This window comes from Ctenocephalides felis, unplaced genomic scaffold (assembly GCF_003426905.1).
Source record: "Ctenocephalides felis isolate EL2017-DRISC unplaced genomic scaffold, ASM342690v1 CF-g0.4_SCAFFOLD_01604, whole genome shotgun sequence".
NCBI lineage: Eukaryota > Metazoa > Arthropoda > Insecta > Siphonaptera > Pulicidae > Ctenocephalides > Ctenocephalides felis.
The window spans coordinates 28951711-28960253 of record NW_020537758.1 but is presented as its reverse complement, the minus strand read 5'-3'; positions in this window follow the sequence as shown (position 1 = coordinate 28960253).

Below are 8543 nucleotides of genomic sequence, written 5' to 3'. Positions count from 1 at the left end.
ACACCAGATATATTTTACTTTTTGTATCATTGTATTTTAATTTACACTCAAATCATCTGTATTATAACTATTAAAGAAACTCTAAAATTATTTATTTTACATAGACAAAAAAGTTTTAAAACATTGTCATACTGAATATTATTATTCAAAAATTACCAGAATAAAACATCATTCGCAATAAATTCAAATATTTCTAGAGCATTGTGAATACTTTATAATTATATTTAGTTATGATTAAAAAATTAAAATATAATAAAATTTTCGTATTATTTGTACTAATACGGTATTAGTAATAGCTATGCATAAAATATTATTAAACTTATATACATATTTTATTATTAAACTCATCATATAGAAGCTATTATATACTTATATATTCTTGTTAAGTAGATTTGAACTTTGAGAATTTCTCGAGTATAAAATCTTGGCGTCCAATAATGCTAAAGAAAACATCCCCTTTCCTCCAAAGCTCGGTCTGCAACTTGATGAGAGCTTTCTATAAAAGTTCTAATAACTCTCGCGAGAGAGATACATTTGCATATTCTTTTTAAAATGTTCGCCGTCTTTAATTAAAATCAAAGTAGATTTATTATATTGTTATTAATAATTTAACAAAGTGCTCGTGAGATGTTTGAATTTGTTTAAAACGAAGCTCATGTATTATTCTAGGCTCTGTGCAATATTAATTAGTCGTGGAGCAATTATGTTTTGAAAATTCTTTGTTGTTGTTTCTTAAAGCAATCTAAATGCCCTTGTTGAAATCTCATTACTATCGTTTACCGAGCAAGATAGACCACGATATTTTTATTAATTTTATTGGCTTTAACTAATAGATATACTATCAATACAAACTAAAGGATTTTAACGAATATTAATCAGGTAGAGTGGTGGACAAAGAGATCATATACATGTCAAATTAATATTAATTAAATTGATATTTTATTAATTAAATCGCTTTGGGGATGTCACATATAACGAGTTTTAAATTTTATGTCGTTTATAATGTATTTTATTTTTCAATGTATGAGGAAATTGCAAGTGTCGCGCACTTTCGCTGATTCTTACTGATGTATTCGTGTTGCCATTACCATAATGAGACAATATTTTAGTCTTCCAGAAAAAGCTCTTGTTTCTTTTTAAAAGGGGTTGAAAAATATTTTTTTTATGTATATATATATATATATATATATATATATATATATGATTTAGTAGTTAATTTTGATGTTGAAATATATGAGTGAGTTCTTGAGGGCGATACATCAAACAAAGAAATTAATATTAATTAATCTTTGTTTGATGTATCGCCCTCAAGAACTCACTCATATATATATATATATATATATATATATATATATATATATATATATAAAGAATTATGTATAATTTTGCATTTTAAAATACGTTACGATCTAGTTAGCTTAGTTAATTTTCCTGATAGTTAGTTTATGATGTTGCTTATTAGTTAATAAATAAATGAATGCATTAAACAATTAAATGCAAAACTAAACGATTAATCTAATTAAAAATTTTATGATCGTTCTTTGCACTTTACAAAATATTACTTCAATACTTGGACATCTTTAGAATTTGAAGAAGACTTCTCATGTAAATAGTATAACTAAATTTTACAGTTACTGGTTTAAATTAAGATTATTCAAGTGCAGCACTGTATAAAACAATGATTTTTTCTAAATCATTTGCAACTATGTGATCGTTCTTCGCGATATATAAAGCATTATCTCAATAATTGAGCACTTTCAACATATAAGAAGTTAAATGTATTTATCACATTCCTCATTCATTTTATCTATTTCAAAAAATACTAGCGGTGAACTTACGATTTAAAACATTTATTTTATAATTATCAATTATATTTAACGCTATAATTATAATTTTATATTAAACAGTCATGTCTTTGCTAAAATAAACTACAAAACCATAAATCGTTAGTCGTAGTCGATAAAGTATTACCTCAATAAATAGCCTTGAAAATTTGAAAGATTCATAACAGTCTTCATTTAAAAATTATTATTGCTTATCTCATGATAAAGAATATTAATTTCAATATTATCAATTTTATTCAAAAAGTATGATACATTGTAATAAACAATTATGTCTTTCCTAATCTAACTGCACTATATAAAGAATTATCTCACCTGTCAAGTGAGCACCTTACATATTCAAGAAAATTTATGAATTATGACACTCTAAGTTTTTTATGTATATATTATTAATGATTGACTTAGGATATGAAACATTAATTTTATAATTATCAATTCTTCTAAATAAGACCTGATCACAATGCTGCATTTAACAATCATGTCTTTTTCTAACTGCAAAACTATACGATAGTTCTTCGCACTCTATAAAATATTACCTCAATAAGTGAGCACTTTAAAAATCTGAGGAATTACATAGATTTATAACGGTCTTCACAAATCCTTCGAGCGTGATGGGCTGCCTGGTTACTTATATTATCGTTTACTGTGATGGATTCTGAAACGAACACCGGGATATATTTCTATAGTCAGCTTATTGCCTGATGTGAAGGGAGGATTAAGGGTGGAATTCCAGCTCAATTTACTATCACATATAGGTTCCAGGTTGGAGGAAGTCACGTATGGCTATTATATTTACTTTATGGAATTTATATTGGTTTTTGATATTAACTTTTTTTGTACTGAGACCTATTGTATTCACATAAAATTTTAGGTATTTTCACATATTCCCCCAGTTTCAATTCTGAATATTAATTCAGTGTTTTATTAATGTAAATTTGGTAACAACGGTTTTCAATAAAACTCAACTTTGTTGAATAAATATGCCTTCGCAATTATAGAAAATCGGACCATTTAATTCATAAACCTACAGAATTTTATATTATTACATTCCTTTCATCAATTGTAAATCAATCATTGAGCAAAACTCTTATTATTTAGAAGTCCGTTCGTCATATTCTGTTGATTACTGTCGAATTCCAATAACATTAACGTTTTATTTACTTTATTCACGATATTAATATCAACGCGATATTTTTATAAACTAAAGTAATATTTCATCATTTTAAAAAATAGTGTTTATTATTTATGAATTATACGAAAACTAAATGATTTATGTTAATAAATTTAATGTTTCAAAAATTGTTACAAGTATCGTGTGACAGTTATCAACGCGGACTAGCACAAACAGGTCCTCGGTTCGATCCCATCCTTGGCCAGCTTCATGTCAAGCTGTAGTGACATCGTGCAAATGGCGCACACTTTATTTTGCACATAGTGCAAATAAAGATAGCAATACATTTTCAAGTCTAGCAATAACCCTTACGCAGCATTGCTGCATTATAAAAAATTATCACTCTTACAGAAATTGTAATAATAAAATTTATCATTTAGAGATGGGACAACTGTTTGGGCTGCCATTTACAAAAACTGACATAGTTGTTAATTAGAAATCATTATAACAGCTTATAGGCATAAGTTCTGATCGCTGTTTAAATAAAATAGAAACGGAGAAAGTCACATTTACATTTGATCAAGTAACAAATTAATGTTGAAATAATAATATAACAATATTTATAGCGTGCGTTACCTTATTCGATAATATATTTGTGGCTATATAATCAAAAAGTTTTGGATTTAAAAATAAGTTAGGCATTCTAATATTGGTTTGGGTCTGTTCCATTAATGTATTTATATCACCCTTTGGTATAAAATTGCTTGATTTGTCCTCCATACAAAAAGATGTTATAAATTTCTCTAACATGTTAAGTCGATGTCACGCGCCTTGCATCAAGATAACGTATTCATCGAAGTGCCCCCAGCCGCGATCACCTTGTGGGGGGCGCGAGATATATTCGCGATAAGGGAAACATGATTTATGTTCTCTCATTGACGTCGCCGTACAATCAAATCGGCGCCACCGCAGACCGCCTTCGCACTTCCTTTTCTCGACGATTTGCATCATCAATATCAGGCCACTCTCTAAAGCTCCGCGTTTTAAAGGGAACGTCTCTCTGCCGTTTTAGATTTACTTCACCGAAGTAATTTGGAAAAGTTTAACAATTGACAGACCTATTGTACATATTCACGTGTCGGTGTAATTTGTCTTGGGAAATACACCAAAATTTCTGTTTTTTTATGTTTTTTGCTCTTTGGTGTCCTTTGGATATATATATATATATATATATATATATATATATATATATATATATATATATATCTACTTCTTCCCTGAGTCGAGTTGGAGTTTTAACTCAGCTCACGGACCTGCCCTAGCAGCATATCCATTAGGGTGGTCCTTAAAATGATCATTTTCGAATTTCCTTGCTCCCAGGGGCTCAAATGGTTCCAAATTGATAAAAAACAATTGTCTGAAAGTTTTAGCTCTTAATATTAACGTTTAGATAGAGCGCAATTCAATCAAAGTTTGTATGGAAAGAGCATGGAAAAGTTTTCAAAAATTTTAAAAATGTTTTTTAGATGTAACTTAGCGAACAAATGAATTAATAAAACTCATTCATTTGTCGCTAAGTTACACCTAAAACATTTTTTTTTAATTTTCAAAATTTTTTCCATGCTCTTTCCATACAAACTTTGATTGAATTGCGCTCTATCTAAACGTTAATATTAAGAGCTAAAACTTTCAGAGAATTGTTTTTTATCAATTTGGAACCATTTGAGCCTCTGGGAGCAAGGAAATTCGAAAATGACCATTTTAAGGACCACCCTAATATCCATATATATATATATATATATATATATACATATACATATACTATTTTAAAAACTATACTTATCTATTTAAAAATATATTAGGTCTTTTGTACTATGACATCATAAATAGTCACAAATACTATCAATATTACTTCCGGCGCAAGAAATATTTGTTTGGTTTTAAAATAATGTTAATGTAATTTAGTCAATTATAATAAATATAACAATTATAATATAAAATATGTAATTTTGTAATAGACTATATTCATTATTAATATGTTATCATACTATATAACTAATATTATTTATTCATTTAGACTTATATTTAATTTTATACTACTTATTACATTTTATAAATTCTAATTGAATATATTATTTTCAGAAACTTGCTCTATGGAAAGTGATGATTGAGTTTTCATTGGATAGACAAGTAAGTGGTTATTTTTTTATACTAGGCATATATATATATATATATATATATATATATATATATATATATATGTATCGTTTCCCGTTCTCTATCGGTTTGGTTCGGACAATCGGCAATACATTAAAATATATATATATATAAAATAAAATATATATATATACATATATATATACTTATATATATATATATATATATATACTTATATATATACTTATATATATATATATATATATATATATATATACCTTACGTACAATTGCATTTGATAAAATAATACAAACAAATAAATTTTCTTGCCCTAGTTTTTCGCCAAAGATATAATGATTTCATTAAACCCAACTGGCTACCCATAACATCTACTTTTCTAAATAATTTATGGCCATACCGCTATTTATTTTCTATGTTTTCTCAAGGCATCGAATCGTAAATTGATTCCCCTCATACGCCGTGGAGGGACGTCTGAGTGGGGTCATTTGTCTAATCGTTCGTCCTTGGGTTAGGGATGAGGCCAATATTACGAAAACATCGAAGATATCAAAATTGATGTCGTTGGATGTATATCTGATAACTGTTATTCATTTGTAATATTCTAATAAACTGATTTTTATCGAGATATAGAATTTATTAATAAATGCAAAAGAAAGGGAAATTTGTTACCTAAATATAACATCTTAAATATAACATCTTTATATTAAATTATATGCAAAAACTTGTATAAATGTAAAATAATGTAATGTACACGTTCTGTGTTTCGCAGGCACTACTGATTACAGTTTATGTTCATACTTAAATAAACTAAATTTTTAGGCCCGAAATGAATGAAATGTGTTAAACAAATTAATTTAATTTAATTCATTACAGATCTTATAAGTATGTTTGAAAAACTTCATTTGACACCAACAGTTGAACGTTTTACCTCAATAACTGAATCTCCATTCTTGTTCATCAACGCATAACGAAAAGCTTCTAATAACTAACTAAATTTAAAAATTGAGTAGGTAGGAAAATGCAAAATTACGATCTAAAAATAACAGCCATGAATCCTTAATTAATATTACGAATGCCTGAATACAAATCCATGTGTGGATTTTATTCATGAATATACATTTTATAATCGAAATTTAATTATCGTCGACGGTCATCTCTACTTACATTAGAAGTTTTGTTCGGACACTCTAGCGTTATGTGCTATGTGCTCGTTACACGTTGATGGATTATCGACACACACAAGCCTCGCAAAAACTTTCGCAGGTCCCAGGTTCGGCTCCTACGCGCGCACCCGTGAATTGCCCGCCCGTCTGGGTTATTTAAAGCCCGATCCGCGTACTCAGTAATTAGTTGTCGTGCGTTATGAAGGGATTTATATTTGCATCGTGTATCAAAGCAAATTTGAATTTCGATTCATAATACCGTGTGTAAATTATATTCAGCGACGCGTGCCAGTTTTATGCGTTTACAAAGGCTCGTTTCTGTATAGTATTCTATAGCATGGATTTTTGATGCTATTCATTGATTGATGTTTGTAAGTAATTTCATGTAGCGCAATGAGTTTATTTAATAATTCATATCTGAACTCAATAGTGTATCGCAATTCGAAAACGAGTTTACATAAAATTCTATGAGTTAATTTAAAAAGTTATTATGTACATTTGCAAATATTTCAACTTACACGCTTTCAAATGTATTTCACAATTGTTTCCATACTTTACACAATATAATTTTTCATTAACGTAGTACAAGAATATTTATTTTCTCAACGCGGTTATATTTTTATTTGCTGCACAATCTAACTCATAATATTCTAGACTTGCTGTTTCTAAAGGGACGTATAAAAAGTTGAGCAGAATTAATTTAAAAGGGGAAAAAGTGAGCACAAAAAAGCTATTAAAATGTTCATTCATATTTGCTTTGAGAAATAGCAGAAATATGGTTTTAATTCACATTTATATCAACATTGCGAGATTGCAGATCAATGTTCTTTGAAATAAAAATGAGCTGTACGTGGTTAAACGACATGCATTGAGAGAGATCGAGAAATGTACTTGATTTTTAATTGGTTTTAAAATAATGTATAAATAATATCTGTTTGAATGTTGCTCATTTATCAAAGCTTTATTTTTTACTGTTACTTTCTAAAGCTACATCAAAGTAAAATGCCGAACATAATTGTTTTTAATATAAATTTATTAGACTTTTTACAAAAAGTTTTAGCCATGTACATAAAGCATCATTGTTAATTTCTATAAATATAATAAACGGAGTCCTTGAAATCATTTTTCAATATATATGTCCTGTTTTATCATGGATAAACCAATAAGCAATTTAAAGAAAGAAACTAGAACTTATTCTTGAAACAAATAAAAATATGAATATTATAAAAATAATATTGAAATTAGCACAACGAGGTATACAACAAAATCTTACGTTTTTAAAAATTAGATAGTTTTGAAACTACAATCACTGTTTTTTTAAATCTGCAAAAATGGTACTTTAAAACATTGCGTTAGCATTTTTTAATTAACCCAAATCAACCAAAGAAATCCTTATTTATTTGCAAGTATAATTTATTCTTAAGACACTATATGTATCAGACGAAGTATCTGCGTCTTAGAAATTGCCGTACTATTCTGTATTACTTGTTTGGCTGAATTAGAGTCAACACCTTCTATGAGAGCGACTGTGTGGATTTGCGGGTTATGCGTTCACATTGAATTGATAAAGACGCCATCCACGGCATTAGTGCGGAATAATGTAATTCGCGTATACGGCAAATAGTGTTACCGCTACGTCGCAAAGTCCTCGTTAAGCTTCACCGGATTAGCGGCATTGGGAGTGACGAACGCAGACCTCGAGCAGGGCGACGCGTCGGGTCGCGGCGGGTCGCGTCGACGTCGTCCGGCCTGATGGGATGACCAGCTTTATACATTGTGATGCAACTAATAAAACTAAGAATTGTTTCAATATAGAAGTTGGTTTCGGATTTTAATGATAAAGAATTATAAATCCGGAAATATTCTGGCTTTTACAATTAGAATAATTATTTTGTGAGAACCAAATCGATAATATCAAACCAAATAACACATATCAAACAAGCAATTATCTTACTATATTCAACAAAATTCCCAGATAACTCATCATTGTAATAATATCTTTTTTACTATTTTTCAAAAATGTGTCTTACTTGTACTATTTTCTTATTGTCCATATCTTGTCAATATAGCTCATAAAGCTCTCGATAATACTTTTTACACCAAATGCATGGAAGCTATTTCATAAAAAAAAAACTGATAAACTGATATACTGATACAGATAAACCTAACGCCAAATTTAAGACAACAGTATCGTTAAAAAAATCTACACTATTTGTTTTTGAGATAATTGTGTTCTACCCTATATAAATT